This window comes from Prinia subflava, chromosome 4 (genome assembly GCF_021018805.1).
Source record: "Prinia subflava isolate CZ2003 ecotype Zambia chromosome 4, Cam_Psub_1.2, whole genome shotgun sequence".
Lineage (NCBI taxonomy): Eukaryota > Metazoa > Chordata > Aves > Passeriformes > Cisticolidae > Prinia > Prinia subflava.
The window spans coordinates 63409694-63429829 of NC_086250.1; the positions used below are offsets into that span (position 1 = coordinate 63409694).

The following is a 20136-nucleotide window of genomic DNA, read 5'->3' on the forward strand; positions in this document are numbered from 1 at the left end:
TGGTACTAAAAATACAAAAGAGGATATGCAAAATCTTAGAAAAACATGCTATTGAGCAGAAAATAAGAATTACCTTGGATAAACAAAGACTTCTTTGTAGAAAGAAATCTGAAAGCTCAGGGCTGATAGGAAAGGTAATATGAATGGTTAACAGTAAGAGACAAAACAAACAGCTGGGTACAGAAAGTGAACTATTTGTTGCATAGAAGAGGGATCTATTTTAAATTAATGATATTTTTACTCTTAAATGGTAAAAAAATAGTAGAAAATAGAACAATAGATTAGAAAATAAATTGGTGGGAGTTATTTATAAATTTTAATGGTTATTGGAATGCTGCCAGAATATTTTCTGAATACTTCACTCCTTTCAGTAGGATTTTTCTCTTCCCCTTCTAAGAGAATCCAAGTTGGTAACAAAATGTAAAATTGGCCACAAAAGCCATACCCTCAAGAGCTTAAAGATTCTTGATTAATTATAATTGTGTGCCCCTTTGAAAAAAAACCCAAAAAACAACAACCTGTAAACGTGAAAAAAATTACTCCACTATTAAGATACTTCTGTAGCTTGTTTTGTAATTCAAATTCAAATACATATTCAAACAAGGAGGATACTCAACTTTCATTCAACTGTGTTCATGAAGAAACTCTTTGTGACTCCCTTAATTAACCCACTCAGTTTGAATATGTCTATCAGAGCCTCTGGGGATAGAGATTCCTTATTCACTACATACATGAAAAGAAATACACCTACACAACAAATCAACTTCAGAGTGCCAAACATTCAGCAGCAATAAGAACATCTGCATACAAGACCTAGCTTGCCAAATATTTGTATCTCACAATTTTGGCTAGTCAAATTACTCTTCAAACTGCCCCAAAGTGAAATGAGTTGAAATAATGAAACAAAAAAAAAATATACTTGCAGAAGAAACAAATTGTCTGCAGTGGAACAAGTGAAAAAAAGGGACAAAAACCAGCATTTCTGGAGGTCATCTTGCTATTAACTCTCTCCTGTCTACGTCTACAACTACAACTCTCTTCTCTAGAACCATGTCATTTCACCCAAATTAGCCAGAAGGGGAGCATAACTGAGGAACAGAAAGCTCATTTTGTTCAGTTTAATTTCAGGAACCAGAATCAGTCAGATTCCTTGGTATTGCAGGAAATGGTTAATTTTCTTAAGGATGTAAAAAATAAAGAATGACATCAAACAAAAAAAACACCCTGATTACTTCTACTTGAGGTGTGTTACCCATGTTTTGTACATTTGTACATTTGTTAATTTAAGGATTTTCCTTCTTGTGCTTTCACACTTGGTTTCTTGAACAATATTTGGTGAGTGGCTGATTTAAACAACTTTGTCAAATCAAAGTAACTGACACAAGGTTTCCCATGTCCACTGCTGCTTGCTTCTTCTCTGAAGAAAACTCTTCAGGCATGACTTTCCTTGACAAAAGGGAGGCATTCATTAATTCTTCCCTGGGACTTACCTATTTCCTTGAGTTACGTCAGAACAGATTTTCTGTGTACTAAGCCTGATTTCAGACTATGGGCTCAGTGCTTGCATGTGGACCTGGAAGACTGGATACTCAAAAACATGGTCATACTTCTAATAAAATTCATACTATTTAACAATTGAAATGCAGTTCTTCTCAAAGTCAGCTGCTTAATTTTTAGGTGAGAAATTAGTACATAAGTAGTCTGAGAAGCAGTTCTTCATATGCTGACATAGGACCAGATTATAAACAAAATTTTGATGTTTCCAGGCACCAGAACAGGCTGTAGGAGTGGGATTCATTATGCTGGCATGTACACTTTTAGTGAATGGAGTGAACCTAAGCACAGGTGATGGGTGATGTACTCTTGGCAAAAGCACTTTAATTTTGTGCAGGAGTCTGGTAGTAAGGAATGCAGAGTTAGGGGCCAGAGAGCAGGGTTCAGATTCTTTCCCATCCTGTCTCACTTCACTCCTTTGCTGTTCAAAACACCACCCATTGGAACAGCAGAGAGGAAGGCAAGACTTAGACATCATATATCAAACCCAAAATGTATTGAAGACAAGAATTCAAGGTTTCAGAATAGCAGTGAGGTACTTCACCTTGGCAGAAGATGTGGTTAATAACAGATGACTGACTGTAAGGTCAGTCAAACCTTTTATCAAACCTTTTCCACTTTCACATTGCTCTGAGTTTCCTTCCCTCTTATTTTTTTTTGTGGTGCTCTTCCCTCCCAGATCTCTGCTTTTAGCAGCCATCTTCTTTCACTGAAAAACCATTAGGCTCATGTGTAAAACTTGAGGATTTTTTTTAAATTAAGGTTCTGTAAAGATCCATGCTTGTGTGTCTATATTACTCTAACAGTGTTGAAGTACAGTAGTTTCCCACTGAATTTATTATGTCTTGCTTTGTAGCTGTGCCTCTCCTCTGCATATTTTTCTTTTTTTTTGTTCATCCCTTCCACCTGCAGCCAGCAACATTTTATTGTTGAAATTTGTCCTCGATTGTCAGTGCTGCTCATGCAATTTCCTTGATTGTTGCTCATCTCCACCAGGCAACCTGGCAGACAGCACCAGCTAAAAGAGATCTGATCAATGATTCTAACTGCAGCTCTAATGTTATGATTTGCTTTCCATTCTTGATAAAATTACTATAATAATTTTATTGCACTTTTTAAATTAGGACAATATTATCTTAATCCTCTACCTGAGTAATTTGGACTGAATTCTAAGCAATTCTAAGGATTAATCCTCTACTATTTTGTTTTATTTCTAAGGCCAGAGCTATAACAAAAACATTCCAGGTGTTTTCTGCACTACATATTTAATACTTCATGTAAAGCAGAATAAGCTAAAAGGTCTTCAAAATGACATGGAATACTGTAGGATGACATCTGTGTGTCCCGCCTCTGATAAGGAATTTTTCATTTAATCATTTGTGATCATGTTTTTCCAGTCTATGTTTCAATTTGGACAGACTTTGAACACTTTTTATTGTATCCTCTCTCAGATAAATTCCTGGCGCCAGAGAGGATTTCAGGACTTTGCCTTACAATTGATTTTTTTATGCAAATAAAGTGAGGATGTGTGCAAGTGTATTCATTTGGTATGCTGACTGAATTGGAAAAATCCCAACCAGCTCTCCACTGCACTGAGTGTTGGACTTACTACTGTAGATTGAAACTCTTATGGCAGCTAAAAAATAAGATAATTTCCTACACAGAAGGACACATACTTGTCAAAAGGTGATTGCATTTATTGTACAAGTTTTGATCTATATAAAAAGGGCTTGGATTTTGTTTTGTATAATTTAGCATAAAAATTGCAATTTAAGCATCCCAGATAAAAATTTTAATTTCAGCAATTGCCCAGAGTTCTTGCTGAAATAAAAAAGCACCTCAGTTCTCTTTACCAATGAATCTGAACAGAGCACTCTTAGACCACAGGCCACGTAACTGAGCCTCCAGCTTTCTCCAAACCTAAAGAAAGTACCCAGAATAGCAAAACAATCTTATCAAGCCAGTTTCCACTTCCATCACCTCAGCCTCACTTACTGCAGTGGTTTCTTCACAGCAGCTCTCAGGAAATCAGTCACTGTAAGCAGGAGTGCTGGAGTGGGAGGCAAGGGAGGGAGGTCAGGATCTGCCGTTGTCAGTCAGAGACGCCAGTTCAGCCCAACTTTGCTGTTTAAATGAAAGCACGACTTGGGATAAGAGGAAAAATGACCAATGTGGAAACCTTGGAGCAGAGAAAGATATTTGATACTAGTGAGCAGTTCAGATAAACCCTATTTTAAGTAAAAAAAAAAAAAAAAAAAAACAGTAGGAAGACTGAAAAAAGTGAAGATGACTGTGACATGTCATGAAACTGGATACTCCTGGAAGCTCTCATGATATGGCGAGATTACCACCTCAAAATCCTGTTGGCTGCCTTGCTCCTTAGCAAAAAACCAGGATTTACAATGAAAACCTACATGAGTCTATTTATAACACAGGAATGCAACCTCACTTTTTTAAGAGCCTGCAATCCATTGTATTGTCATAAAATTATTAAGAACTGCCTTGTGGTAGTACATCTTTTCTCTTGCTTAATAAAGTAGAATTAAATACTCCTTGAAAGGAATTTTATTGCTATTAGAAGGGCTATACTACACTATACTACTCGACTGCAACTACTGCATTTATAGGTTTGTTTTTCTATCGAGCCTTCGGTAGCTGTTGAATTATTGTTTTTAAATAGGTCAATGTTAAAGCTCCTATGTGGTATGAAGTAATTACTGATTTAGGCAGCATTGTAAGTGACAGAATTTGTAATTGCTAGATGGAAGATGAGACACCAAAATAGCAATGCATGAAACAAAGCAATTGAGAAATCCTCTCTTGGACTTGATCTCATCCTAACGACGTGTACAAGGTCAGGCCTGTCAGATCCATGATTAAGGGTTGTCTTCCTTGTTTTGTTCATGTACTTTTCTGTGCAGAGAAACCCTGAGACACTGGGGAATCACTGTAGGATATTTACCTTCTAAGCAATCGGGATTTTTTTGACTTAATTCTCTTATTTTTATTCAGATTCCTTTAAAAGAGTAACTGGTTCCTTAGAAGCTACTGATACAGCTGCATATTCCAGAACATTTCCTTACTTTTTCTGTTTGATTATTGCCTGAAAATCAGTGCAGGGTTAGAAGAATAAGGAATGTTAATCCATTAAAACAATGCTGTTTTTAGAACATTTCTTATAACAATTTCCTGCATTTGTGTGTTTAGAAACTGTAGGAAAAGGAATTAATTTTCGAGGACATTCAGAAGTGGTGTCCAAATGTATTCTGAGTTAAAAAAAGAAGAGTTGAAGAGTTGAAATACAGAATCCCCCACTGAAACGTAACACATCATTAACAAAACCAAAAGAGGAAATCTGCCTCTCCAGGCACTTTTTGGAAGTCTGTAATAATGTATTTTAAGTAAAAATATATGCCTTATTTGAAAACTCCAGAGACAGCACTGACTCTTGTAATTTCCTTTTCACTTCTTTACAAAAAAGTTGTAAAGAATGGATTCCTATCTGAGTACAGTTCTTAAATAATTACCAATGTGCCAGAAATACAGAAAGAGAAAATATCTTTTAAAAATGTTATTTCCCCTCAAGAATTTTGTAATAATGTTGTATTCCAATATTTAAAATGCAGCCACTAGAATTCTCCCAAAAGCTATGATAATTTTTTTAAAAAATTGGAAATTGTCAGCACACACAAGCCCACCACAGCCCTTGGGAATAATAAATTGATCTTGTTAGAATTAGGAGACTGGATTCACCACAATTTTTTTCTCCAGTTCTTTGCTATAGCTCTACTAACAAGAAACCTTTCCTCAGAAATGAAAGCCGAAGTGCTCTTGCTATAGCTTGACTCAACAATTGAGAGTCATACCATCCCAGATATTGTAGGCCTCACAGGGAAATGATGAGCCTGTTGGGTAATGCTGATTTCATAAGTGTCAAAGCTACCTGAAGTGTTCCTGATGTTTTATTATTTAATGAGTCCACAGTACTTTTATTTTTTTTCCCTTCCTATACTGGGATTATATGGCAAGGTTTGGGTAGGCAGGGGATGAAGACTGGAAGTGTAGCTTCTCTGACCAGCTGCCAGAAGTTGTCCCCATATCTGGCACAGCCACCAGCAGCTGGTTCCAAGAGGGACCTGTCAGTGTCCCCTGGCCAAAGCCAAGGCCATCAGAGATGGTGGTATCACATCTGTGAACAGATGGGAGGGGCAGGAGTGAGAATATGTGAGAGAATAACTCTGCAGACACCCAGGCCAGTGTGAAGAAAGGTGAGGAGGTGCTCCAAATGCCAGAGAAATTTGCCTGCAGCCCTTGATGAAGACCATGGTGAGGCAGGAGGTCCTTCCTCATGATGGAGAAGTTCATGGAGGACTGTCTGCCATGGAAGGGATCCCATGCTGGTTCAGGGGAAGAATGTGAGGAGTCCTTCCCTTGCAGAGGAAGGAGCTGGAGAGACAGCATGTGATGAACTGACCACAGCCCCCATTCCATCCCCCTGTGCCATGGGGGAGGAGGAGGAGGTAAGAAGAGCTTGGAGTGAAGCAGAGTCCAGAGGAATATTGTGTGTAGGAAGTTGGTTTCAGATGAGTTTTTATTTCTCATTATGCTACTCTGCCTAATTGGTAATAAAGTAAAATGATTTCCCTTAGATGAGTCTATTTTGGCTGTGACAGTAACTGGTGAATGATCTTTCCCTGCCTTTATCTCAAAGCATGAGCTTTTCAATGCATTGTCTTCCCCTGCCCAGGTGAGGAGGGGAGTGATAGAGCAACTTGATGGGGATGGGCACACAGTGGCCAGCTAGAGTCAACCTACCACATTTATCTAGCTTGGTTTTTTTCTTAGTTATTTTTAGCATCTCTTTTGAACCTTTACTTTTCTCCTACTTTCACTCCACAGCACACTCATGCTTGAGAATTGTTAGTCAATTTGCTGTCAAGTCCCCTGAGGCTGTTCAGATAGTACTTCTTAAGTCTTGTTCTCCACTATTAACATCAGAGCTTCCTTTACCCTTTTACATACTCCTTGGGTTTAAAAATTGCCTCCCAGCTTTCCTACAATTAGGTATTGTTTATACGTGTCTGGAACAGAATGATTAAAAGTGAAGAGAGAAGCCAAGTATCTTTGGGCTACTGGCCTCTGAGTAGTCATTCTTGGCACTCATTTAAATATGACTTGTGCAACGTCAAGATCAGCCCCAGTGTGTTTCTTGCTCTTGTGTTCTTACTTCTGGCATAGCTGCTGCTCTTCCCACAATTACTGCCAGAGCCATCAGAGACCCAACGTGACTGTGTGATTCCAAGTCCACACAAAGTGCAAGAAGCGTTCTTGTGACATTTTGTTCAGTGTGCTTCTAACTTAGCAGCCATCAGTTTTTGTTACAACTGCTCAGTAGGGCAGGAGGTCCTTGAGCACAAGATACATTTTCAGTCTTCACACTGGATTCTGCATTCTGATCTTGATAATAATAAAAATATCAGTTGATTTTGTACACAAGTTTTTTCTTAGGATCATTTCGCTTATCTCATTAATTAGAAAGACATTATGCATATCACATAAAAGAAAAGTTCAATTATCTGTTGAAGTTTGAAAATACTGAAATGAAAGAATGTTTATAGTATAGAAATAGACCAAAATTCTTACCACTGCTCAGTTCACAGGGGAACACTGCCTCAAGGAAGCAAGAGCAGTCCAGGCTTCATGCACCTTATTAAAGGATCTTTTATTTCAGAAGTGTAACAACCAGATTGGCGAAGCTGATAGCCTTTGTATAAAAGCTTAAGAGTTTTAAATAGTAAATTCATGAATTACGGTGTTAATGTTAATAATATCCTCTGACATAGACCTGTGGCCTGATTTTTATGAACTCCAAACAGGTGTTCCAAGGAAGCTGTGCTGAAGAACACTTGGGCTAAACTGGAAGCCAATGCTTGTTCAAAAGACATAAGGCATTTTCAGTCTTACACATTCATCAGAAGGTGTTTTACAGACACAGAACTTTTGTTTGGAAAATACAAGTGAGAGGCCAAAGAAATGAAAGCTAATTGAAGTCTCCTGAGATGAAAAACAAATATTAAATCTTTGCAGTAGAAGAGGAGCTAGGCACTGTGAATGTTCTGCTGGGAACAATCTGGCTGATTGTGGTGGAAAAAATTCTGATTTATGTGGCTAAAAACCAGACAGAACCAGTCTTCTTACTCATGTTTTAAAAAACAGCAGAGAACTACCCACCTGAGCAATCCTGATCTAAGGGGGTTGGTTTGTTTTGGTTTTTTTAATGACTACAGCAATTGCTACTTGGCAAGACTGAAATAATCTAAAAGATCATTGCTTTTCACTGTGTAAACACTGCATAAACAAACACAACATTCTCATTATTTAAGTAACCAGCAATTTCTTATTTTAAAAGTTTTTTGGCAAAGATAATTTCTCTGTTTTGAGGAACATGGAAATTTCTATTGAAAAAGATCTGATTTTTCAAAGGACACAGCAATCTTCTTAAATCAGCAATATAAATTTCAAGACATCCAGTACAATTTGTGACTTTTGAAAATAACAACTTTAAGATTTATGTACATGAGCATATTGTAGTGTTTGGTTTTCAGAAACAGAGCAGAAATATCATTTTCAGACATGCTGAAGACTAAAATAATATATGGAAATAAACATGGTTTATCTCTGAAAATTTAAATAAAACCATGGAGGCTCTGCCTTTCCACTGCCTTAGATTTATGTAACTTCATTACTTCAATAACGTAAATACTTCTGGATTCCTGTGACCTGTCACCTGGTCTGGCTTCTTCACCTGAACACGTCCAGACTCAGTCAGGGAAAGGGACAACAGCTGTCACCAATTCCAGGCGTGCAGGCAGCAGGCCTGGGCAGGAGGACAAGTTGAAAACCCTCTTGTGCCACTCTGCTTGGTGCCACAGGAGTTTCCAGTCTCACACCTGCAGCTGGCACTGCCTTCCCCCAGGCTCTGTGGGACTCTCTGAACACTCAATTACCTGAGCAAACCCAGCAGGGACAGGCTGCCTGTAAACAAGGAACTGCAGCACTTCGGAGCTCCTGAGATCAGACTAGCTTTTAACTTTGGAATATGTATAAAAGAAATAACATGGTATAAATTTATTCTTACATTTTTATCCATTACTTTGTTAGGCTCTCTGTTGACAAAAAGCAGGTAGAACACTACTTCCAAAGGCTCTAAACTTGATAAACTTTATAAAAATCTGTCATGTCAGAGATTGACCCACTGAATTTTTCATGAACTATTTTGATTTTTCCCTTAGAAAAATAATCTCACCATCCCACTGTTTTACCTGAAGTATCAATTACTCATGTAGTATACAGCATAATGCTGTTGTAGCTTCTGAAAAGGAATGTGACATACTCAATGTATCCCATTTTTTAATTTTATTAGAGATATGCTATGACATATAATTGTCAAATATTTGTTACTGCAATATTCATTAATATCACTCATCATTGCATGGTCTGTCAAGGTTAGCGTGCTCCTTGATAAACCTTAACAGTGAACTAATTTATATCTTAGTCACTAATTGATTTTGAGTCATAAATGCTTAATTAATGGTTGGCTCCATTATGTGTCTCCGAAACCACTTGACACAAACCATTGATTGGAATTCCATCTGTACTTCATGCTGCACTCCATGAAGCCTAGGTTTCATATATTGGAAGCACAGAATGTTCAATAAGTTTCAACTGTTTATCAATTGTGTATTAAATTATGTTTCACTAATTACAACATGGTGGAATAAAGAATGTAAAAATAAATGAGAATAAAAACCTAGTGAATTAGAGTATGACAATTTTTGCTTTGATTATTTAATAATAATACCCAAATCAAATAAGTCTGAATTACAAAATGAGGATTAGAACAAGACAAAGACAAAGCTTATATTATAATATTGTTTCTGTTCCCTTCTAAGGCCTTGTGAGTTTGAGTAGGAGATATTTCTGAAATCATGAAATTCCTTCAGAAGCTTTGGATTCACTTGATACATGCCAGGTATACAATGTGAATTAAACATGAAGTATAGAAATAGTATTTGGAGGAGGGATTGCTGTAAAAATGCAAATCTGTTCATGGATGAATTTGATCATAAAACAGGGAAGATTCTATATAAAGGCAGTAACCACATCAAAAAGATCTGTAGCACCCCAGAAATCACCTCACTTTAAGCAGTACACCAAGCATGGCAACATGCCAAAGAAATAGGTCTGTATTCCTGCCATGTTCTTCAGGTGAGGAACCTGGATGGTATGAAAAGTGTGACTCTGCAAGGAATCACAACACAGTTTCAAAGTAGGCACAAGTCCTCCTAGCCACATGCATTTCAGTGGGACACACATGGAATTTTCCAAGGAAAAGGTAGTATTTTGCAAGGTGCTTGAATGGTGGAAAATGGCAATAGGCAAGATTGCAAGAGGCAAAAAAAGCTCAGTTTGTCACTAAGTTTCAGGTAGATTCTTTGAAATTCAAGCAAGACACCAGCATGTATATTCATGTGTATAATGTATTTAGTTGGCAAAAAATGGAGCATTACTGACCTCAGAGAGGAGGGCCCTCACATTTTACTAGGTTAAAGGAAAATAAAATATGCACAGGAAAATATGCCCTCATATTTACTATTCAAGAAAATATCTTCTCACAAGCCTCACCAGTTCATGAGTCAACATATGCCTGTCATGCCAAGACAAAAAATTCTTCTCATTACATGCAGATGAAGAATCAAAATACCAGGATCTGCTGGGTCTAAATATGTTTTAGTAGGTTTTTCATAAGGGCCGTGGGTGAAAGCTGTCTGACATGAACGCTATTGGGAAGCTGTGAAAAAACCAACTCCACTGCAGTTGTTTCTGTCTCTTTTAAGGAGATCCATACATGTTACTGGAATGTGCACACATTATTTAGGTATGTGTGCATTAGAAGCACAGGCACATTAAACTATAGTCAGTCATCATAGATATCAGCTGATAGGTGTCTGTGGTGTTTGTTTGACCAATATACCAGAATAATCCCTTGGGCACACAGATCCTGGAAAATACAATGTTCAGGAAGAACTAGAATGTGGAACTTGTGCTGAAATAGTTTCACATGCAGAAGTACAGCAGGAAAACAAACAAACAAACAAACTACCCTGTTGCACGAATGTGTAATGCTGAAATAAGCACACAAGACTTTTAGAGATACTGTTCTGATTTCGTCAAGATTTATCCCCTGAGAAGAAGTGGGCAGACAGCCTGGTAGCGAGATTTGGGAAAAGGAGGAGAAGTCTGAGCTAGAATTGCAGAGTGAGAAAAGGAATTGTGAGAGGTAGACTGGTGAAAAACTAACTAGAAAACCCTAATAGAGCAGAGTGCAGCATGGAAGAAATAGTTTACAGAAACTGGAGGGATGAAGCATTTATGTGTCTGCAATCCTATGGCTACCCAGAAAGTCTTGGGAGTGTCCTGCTGAATCCTCTCCAATACCATTTTGAGAATCTGATAAGTGACTATTGTTACTTTTTGCCTAAAACAGAGAAGCCTGACTATAATTATACAGAGGGTGTGTGCTTTGCCACAAACATGCCTGGGGTGTTTCACGTTGTGACGACATGTTTACAATTCTGTAATCTTTATCCTATATAATTGTAAGGACTTTTTCTTTTATGTTTAACAGTAATGAGTGCTCTGACTTCTCAAATCATAAGAAAGAGATGAAGGATACATCCCATTTCCTTTCTAGCTGTTGTGGGTTGGAAGGAAGGGCACAGCACTGGTTTTGGTAGCCCAGCATGCCTGCTTTGCCACTGAACCTCCCTGGCACTATATTCAGAAAACCCTGAACTGTTTCCAGCCTAATCACAGATCCTCTCCCAGTTCTGGTGCAGGTAAGAGGGGGATAAAGTCCTCTCCTCTCCTCTCCTCTCCTCTCCTCTCCTCTCCTCTCCTCTCCTCTCCTCTCCTCTCCTCTCCTCTCCTCTCCTCTCCTCTCCTCTCCTCTCCTCTCCTCTCCTCTCCTCTCCTCTCCTCTCCTCTCCTCTCCTCTCCTCTCCTCTCCTCTCCTCTCCTCTCCTCTCCTCTCCTCTCCTCTCCTCTCCTCTCCTCTCCTCTCCTCTCCTCTCCTCTCCTCTCCTCTCCTCTCCTCTCCTCTCCTCTTTCTTTGTGTATGGCTGAAGCTGCTCAGTATTCATTTTCTTAGAAGTGGGAGGATTTAAAAGAGAGTACTGAATGACAGCTGGGCAGAAAATAGATAATGGATAGAAATACTGCAGGATTTACTGTTCTGAGGCTTTAGGAAGGAACACAAACAAGAATACAATATTAAGTTACCAAACTTAAGTTATTATCCATAATCAGTCTTTTCAGGTAAGAGTTGTCTGTGCACCAAAGAACATGATAAATATATTTTTCATTTGCAAACAGCTTTTTGATTAACTGATGGTGTAAGAAGGTTATAAACCAGAACTTCATACAGAGGGAGAAGAGAAATAGAAGAAAGAAAAAAGTATCAAGGGAAATTGGGGAAAAGGAAATGTTAATGCCAAGGAACAAGGACAGAATTGATGAAAAGATGAAAAAGTAAATTCTGGAAGAGTGACAAAAAAACCCTAGGGGATAATCCAAGGAGGGAGGAGACAAACTAGAGGAGATGCTTGGTGGAGGAGTGACCACTGAGATGATAGGGTGGAAGGTGAGGGACATACACAGAGCTGGAGGTGGGAGGAGATTCTCAGAGAAGGAAACAGAGTAAAAGGAAGCACATGTAGAAAGGAAGGCAGAAGCCTGGCAACAAGCTGGAGGCTGCAGCTGTGAAAGGCACACAGGAAGCAATCAACAGGACTCCAAGAAGACCAAAGGTAGAACAACAGCATTTACATAAGAGGATAGGTCAGAAAATATCCAGATTCATGCCAATTTTAGGAATATTGTTGTTAGTCCTACCTTTTCCTTGTCACTTGATTTTCTGTCTGACTTTAGAGAAGCAGAAATTTCATAGAAAGCCAGGTTTAGAGGTTTATGCCATGGAGTGTCCCTCGAGTTAGTACATGGAGTTTTATAGGACCTCTCATAAAGACTCACCTCCAGGGTCCTGATAATCCTCTGGGACAGCTATTATCTTAATTATGAAAATAATTGGCAGACAGGCTGATAACTGTTGCTATTTGCCATAACTTTATGGAAAGAGGTCCTCTATAGGCTGTTCTTAATGCAATCCTTAATTATTAATAATTTAATAATTTTAGAAAAGTATCAACCCTGCTATGATAAAAGGATTTAGCAAAGATCCAAAAAGACAGGCAGAGGAGGCAGTAGCCCTTGGCTGAGATGTTTGTTTAGACAACCAAGTTCTGAAACAAAGCCTGTGGAAATGTTAAAATGAGTCCCATGAATTTGAACAGTTGTGCTCACAGCTGGGATCCCTCACCCTGACCTGTCTCTATGCTTTGTGTAAATAATCAGCCCAAATCTGGAGAAAGGATTATCTCTACTGTGACACCTATTACCTGGCTTCAAGTACTTTGTGGGGATTAAGTGGGATTAGGCTGTGTTTGCAAAGAGTTACTGCAAAGAGCAAAGTCAATTAAACTTGTTCTGGATTGACAGCAGGGATCCTGTGCTTTGCCTCCTCTGCTATTGCAGAGGCTAAAGGGATCAGAGGCAAGGGCTGGTCCTGGAAGGGTTTCTTACAACTGGTCTTTCTTGTACAGCCTAAGTGTGAGAGGGTATTATCTTGGGCTCAGAGGTTTTGTAATTGCTTATCACTTGAGACAGTTTAACTGCAAGGGAGTTTAAAAGGTCTGTGCAACTTTCTGTTTCTCTGTGGCTGGTACAAGATCAGCTCTCTGGTGGGGCACTGGGCAGCAGGGTTGCCTAGGGTTGCTACAGCAACTCTAATTTTTTGCAGATAAGGAGGTAAGTTTGCAGGCTTTTCTGCACCCCTGCAGTTCCTTGTGGCAAGGGTTGTGAGAGCAGCTCTCCCTCCATACAGGTTTGTGACCCTGCTCCTGGGCTGGAGGCAGATCCTGAGCACACAGCTGCACGTTGTATGAACTCCTTGTAAGTGTGTTATTGCATCCTGTAGCTTGCAAAATGCTCCTGATAGTTGTTGAAAGCAGAGATGTTATTCAGCCTCTATATCTTGACTGTTTATAAATCCAAGAAAGGTCCATTCACTAAAATTTATAAAGACTAAATATACTGTTAATCAAATTATTTCACTTGCATATCTTGAAAATATTGTGTACATTGTTAATATTTCACTGTACATTGCAATTAGAAATAAATATATTGAAACTTTAACTGCAACAAATGTATTAATAATTTGCCTGTTAATCATTATCTTGTATATAATTCTATTATATAAGTAACTAAATACATATGTTATAAAAATATGAGCAAAGATCTCAAGGTTATGGCCGTATATATTTAATAACTGTTATAAAATAACATATGAAGGATACTGTAATAATTATTATTTATGGGGTTGTATCAATATTAATTTGAGTAAAAAACATATATATGCAGTTCTGTGTAGTTTTAAAACTATAATTTCTGTGCAATAAACAGGTTAATGTAACATAAATTAATTTTTATATGGAGATCCTGAGATCAGTCTAATAAATATAGCATAATAAAATAGCAACCCAATAAAAGATGCTATTTTAATGATTTATTTTCTTGACTATTGACACAATATCTATATTTACTCAGTGATTTTTTTTAACTTGACAAAAATACCCTACTCATAAAAAGTGTGTAGTCTGTAGTTGCTTAGTTTGTTGGTTTTTTCTGTCCTTAAGTCAGACTTCAAAAAACATTTATATAATTGGCACAACCAGGAAAATGATCAGAAATGTAAAGAGTCTCGATTAAATTACTGTATTTTGGAGCTACTTTTTCTGTAACTGGTAGTTATATGCATATTTCTGTAACATGTTTTCATCTGAAAGAATAATGCCATATTTTAGGATTTAAAATTACATGATCTGAGGAGTTCAGAGTATCTATTAGTTCCCTCATTACTGCTAGTGCACAGAAATCACTGCCAGTGATTTTCTACTTTTCTACTGCTTTGTTCTTCATAAGTGTTAATATCTCTCAATGCACCGTGATATTACACAATTTTTCATAATCACTTTAGATCTTCAGCTGCTGCCAAGGGATCTCCTGTGGCAAGGGTAATTTTGTTTTGCAGTGTTGGGGTTTTGGGTTTTTGTCTGGGTGTGAATAAAGTTTGATTCTTTTATTGTGGTAATTAAATATCTTCTCAAGAAAAATATAGAGAAAAGGAAAAAAAAAAAAGTCTTTTTTATCACAAGATGTTTTTCTGTATTTCAGCCCCTGATTCTGATTCCCTAAGTGGAATTGGCAGGGGCAGCTTCAGTAACACTTTCTTCTCATTCTGGCCTGGTGAGGAGCAGGGCTTTTCCTAGCAGTAGGCTGATGGTTTGGCTTTGGTGTTTGAGGCTGACTGAAGCCCCAGGGAAGATCTTCTGTGTGTTGTTCAGACCAAGGACATGTCTCCAGGTCTGGAACATGTAAACTCAAAGATAAGGGTGCCAGTCATTTGACAGGTCTTCAGTACTTGAGAAGGCAGCAAGAAGTTGACCTTAAACTTAGGTCTTCACAATTGGAAAAATCCCCTGTACATATGTTGTTCTTAATTATTACAGAGACAAAATTATAGTGTAGCTGGTAGGCAAAAACTAACATAAGGACTGCTCAGTCATTCTTTAAAACCACTGACATAGTCTGGGATGATTCATTATGGTGACTGTTTCTCAACCAGGTATTGCACTAGTGAAAGATTTTAGAATTACTCCATTATTCTGTGACTTCTGATTTAAGAAGAAGAGTTTTGCAAGAACTGGAATATATCCAAGTAGGGATAAGATTTATTAAATCTCTCTAGACTTTCAAAAGATGTTAGATTTAATTTTTTTGTCTCCTGCCATTGGAGCCTGCTGTCTGTGTCCTCCTTGTGATGTCTAAGATAATTTTTTTCTCAGTAGCATTGCGTTACTATGTTTCAGGGCCCAACCCACTTCAAATGTTATAGACCCAAGGGAGTAACAAAGAATGGGAGGGAGAAGCTGCTACTGCAGGACACCCAAGATAAGAAGAAATTAAGAAAGCCAGCCTGACAATGATAAAATTGTAAATACGTATGAGCACCAGGCCATCCAAGATAAGAAGCCAGCTCAGCACTGGAAACTCAGAAATAGTCAAATACTAAACATTGACTATATTAGATAAGCAGAACATATAAAAATTAACAGCATATAGAGTCGTTATCATTTTTACTGAGGGTGATAACTTTGTGGATTCACCACAACACCCATCTTTGTACAAATATGAAACAACAAAACCCTTGGCTCTGTGTGTGACTGGCTCACTGCACACTGGGTGATGAATCATAACTTTTGGAGCAACACTTACATTTCAGTGAGAAATGTCTCTACCATTAATAGACCAAACCAACCCTTCCAGTATGAGATTTCCATAGCCCTTCAATGTTTCAGACTCATAAGAAGTCTGTGTTGTAATATTACAATTTCTGAGTTGGATTCTGATGTACTAAGTTCCTGCCTATCTTTGTTCTGAGTTACTCTCACATGAACCCACAGGAGCAGGAGAATCAGAGTCTGGTCTATCCCCGCTGCTCTTGGGCTTTCTTTCTTCTTTACCTAATTCCCCTGCTAAAATCCCTTGAAAACAGATTTTAAAAGTGATTTTGAGGACTGAGAAAGGCAGCAGTTTATGCATGCCACAATTAGTGGGGAAGAGCTCGAAAGCAATATCTCCAGGGGAAAATCCTGAAGCAATTGCTGGGTTTTCCATCACCCGTTTTCCCCTTAAAGAACTTCTTTACAGTTTGACAGAGAAACTCATCAGTGGCAGGAGCCAAATATATCACACTGTTTCCACTGTACTGCTGCCAAGTTGGCTCGAGCCCCTGGTATTTTAGGATGTTTTTCCATATCGTCAGGACACGTTGAGAACCACAAGGGACAGCACCTTAGGACCTAACACTTAACAGAGCTGGGAAAGCTACAGCTGAGAGTCTCTGGTGGGTAATGAAGGACAGACACAGCAGTTTGAAGAGAGTCTTCCAAGCCCTTGTGAGGAGAAATAAGGTATTACTGCATGTTGGGGAGGATCTTTTTCTCAAGATGTTGAAAAATGCTAGATATGAGTGGTTAGAGTATGGCTCAGGGCATGCACTGGCAATCCTTGAAGGCCAACACACCTGCAGTAAAGTCTGGGATGTGAGCTGAGCAAAAAAAGTGCTATGCTGTGTCTGAAATCATTGTCCAAACTTTCCATTGATGCCAGGTGGTAAATATTTTGAAGTTTTCTTCTTGAATTTTCTATTTGTTTCACAACTTGTATGCATTTATCAGAACCTTTTACAGCTGTTCTGGTACCATCGGGATGGTGGAGAGGAAATTAAAGACCTTTCTGGGGACTTTGAATGGAATTATTCTAACATTAACATGTTAATCATTAGATGCCTAATTAAGTTTGTTGTTTAAATGCTTTGCAGTTAAAGAGGAGACATCAGTACCTCTAAAAGATATGCTCTCCCTGAACTGTTCAAAAATAAGTAACTGTAGCACTTTGTGATATGGTTCAGTGAACATGGTGATACTTGGTCAAAAGCTGGACTTGATGATCTTGGAGGTCTTTTCCAACCCTAATGATTGTATGATTCTGTGACTCTATATATTCCTGCCAAAGAAAAGATTTCAAGTACTTGGGATGAGTTGTGTTCATTAATCTCTAGTGAGAGGAAAGGAAACCGATTTGTCTTCATTGAGCCAGATGCCTGCTTTTAGTTGGATAAGTTTATTGGTAACAAATATTTGTAACTAACTTAAACAAGAAAAAAATATTTGAAACGATGCCTTTCTTTTAGTTTAGAGCCCTATAGATAAGATAGTAAAATGAAAACTGAAGCAACTAAAATATCATTGCTCTTCCTTCTTTTTATGTGAGGTGACCTGAACCATAAAACTCTGTTCTATTCTGTGGCTTTTGGAAAATGAAGTGATACAAAATAGCAGTCACTGTGAGAATGGATGAGACACAGAAATAGTGAGCAAGAAATTCAGGAATAATATTAGTTCTGTATTATTGTTTTATTATTTGTGTGTTGTATATTCATGCTCTTTCTGTGCATTACCTGAAGATAGGCCATGTTCACTCTAGGATGGCTCTTGTGAAGTGGAAGTGAAGTAAATTGTTGAAGCTGGTGTGAGTGGATAGCTGATGTGCCTCTTCTCATGTACTATGTGATGATGTGATATACAGAAGGTTTTAATTTCCTTAGGAAATCAATTTTCATGAATACAAAATCTCTCTCCCTATAAAGTAATACTTCGTGGTATCTCCAGTACACATAGAGAGGCAGAAATCTCACCCAGCTGGTGGCATATTGCACATTTTCTTTTTTCTTCTCCAGATGATTCATTTTCATTATTATTCTTCTCAGTAGAACTAAGGGCACATGGGGGAACTTAAGTGTGTTGAACCAGGGTGAGCTTATTTGGGGACAGAAGCCATGGGTTCTTTTATTTGTGTGTGTGTGTGTGTGTATGGTTTGTGTTCTTTTGAGGGGAGCAGGTATAATGATTTCATCATTCACTACTGAGCAAGGTACAACCCTTCCTGTGGGACTTTTCCACTTCCTGTGAAGAAGCCAGAGGGCCACTGAGTGGTGACAACAGGATTTTCAGTAGAGACAATAGAAGCCACATAAAATGATGCTAGTAGAATAACCTGGATAAACAATAAATTTGTGCATTAACTAAGGAGGTAAACATAATTCCTCCCACCATTGTCTCAAAACCAGGGAGAGTACCCAAAAGCTTATAGAGAACCATGTTTTGGATCCTGATAATATTAACCTCATCTTTTGCCCCAGGGGTTGGAATTTTACCTAACAACTAGAAAGTAGATTTTTTGGGGTGTTTTTTAACAGTTAATGTCCTTAAAAAGTTCAGAGGGTGCAAAAGCACAGACAGGATTTTCCTGGATCTTTCTAATTTGCTTCCTAACATCATCGAACATATGCTAACATTATCATATCTGAAAAAGAATTGATGTTAACACTTGTTTTTATAAGCTTCAGGATAGGCAGTTAAGAAAAATTCTGAGTGTAATAACTGGGAGACACAGGAATATAAAATCATGCTGTGCTATGCTGTACAACAAAGAATTCCCACAGGAATGTGGGAATGTTTATGTAATTATCTTGAAAATTCCAACTATATGTGCCATAAAGGCATGTCCAGAGAATGGATCTCAATATTAAAAAAAAAAAAAAAGAAAATAAAGGGAGACATAACCTATTTAGGAATCTCAGGGCATATAGGAAAGCACCCTAAAGAAAATGTTTTCCAAAGGGCCTACTATTAGATACCTATAAAAGCTGTGAATAACACTCATCTCTTCAGCATTTTCTTGTCAGTAGTATGTTTCCTCCAGAAAATGTGTGTGATCTTCATTTGGAAATAACAGCAGCATTTCCCTTTTTCTTCTTTCTGTTGTTTTCAGTGTCTTCATGAAGCACATGAGTGTCATTTAATCTGTTTCTCTTTTTGACAACTTTTCCTTGTGGGCAGTTTGTTGTTGTACCACTGGGGGTTCTGATGAAGTACACAATTGTTTGGTTTTTTGTCTCCTTCCTCTGTTGCTGTGTGTCTCTGCTTTCTCCTCTACAACCTCTGAACACTGATATGAAGCCAGAGGACACAGGAACATTAGAAACTTATGGTTTTCGTTTGTTTTTAAGAAACAGAAATGACCAACATCCAAAAGTTTACAGCTTCTCTCTCAGCTTCCTGTCCTTTTAGCTGGTTTCTGCAGTTCAGACAGGCTGTCCTCATTTCACTGCCAAGCACTGCTGCTAGGAGAGATTGTGCTTATGCAGGATGATAGAATACTGAAAATCATAACATTGGTGATACAACTCAGCATACCTACATTGAAAACTGAACATCATTACATTGACAGTAGCAGATTCCAACAAAAAAACCCAGTAGACATTTTCCTCATGAAAGGTGCACACTGCAAACCTGAAAAATGAAAATGAGCATGGTAGAGAACATTCCCACAGGCAGCAGTGAAGGAGGGTCCCAAACAAGAACATCCTCAGGAGACCATCACAGGAGGACATGTACAATAGAAACAATTAATGACAATAAAAGTAGTTCATGGCAAGCACGGTGTGGAGGACTGCTTGACTTTCAGCAGTTAAACATCCCTCTTTAATTAGAAAATAGAGGAAAACAAAATTTCTGCACTTTTCAAGGATGAGAAACTGGAGTTATTCAAGGTCACAAACTTGTCCTGGCAGTGAGCCTTGTACTGAAAACTGCCCAGAAGTTTGTTTTCAAAAGATCAGGCTTGCTTTCAGTCTTGCTTTTGCTGCTAGGAGGTAAAGACCTCAAATTCATTAATTTTCATCCACCTTAGATTTACTTAGGAGAAATATAGAAAAGGCAGATTTTTTCCCAAAAGCTAAACTTCGAAGCAGAGCAACATAAAATAACAGAAGAATATTCA

General features: G+C 38.1%; 1 protein-coding gene across 2 annotated transcripts in view; it reads left to right on the forward strand.

Annotated features, from left to right (window-relative positions):
- The first annotated feature begins 12329 nt into the window (after positions 1 to 12329).
- Positions 12330 to 20136, forward strand: part of CD36 (CD36 molecule (CD36 blood group)) — a 34804-nt gene continuing 26997 nt past the window's right edge. Inside the window, exon 1 of one of the 2 annotated variants that reach the window (XM_063396978.1) lies at positions 12330 to 12422. The gene's annotated coding sequence lies outside the window, so the exon portion shown is untranslated. Of the gene's footprint in view, positions 12423 to 16569; positions 16704 to 20136 lie in introns of those variants that run through there. The other variant, XM_063396979.1, reaches the window with a different exon arrangement.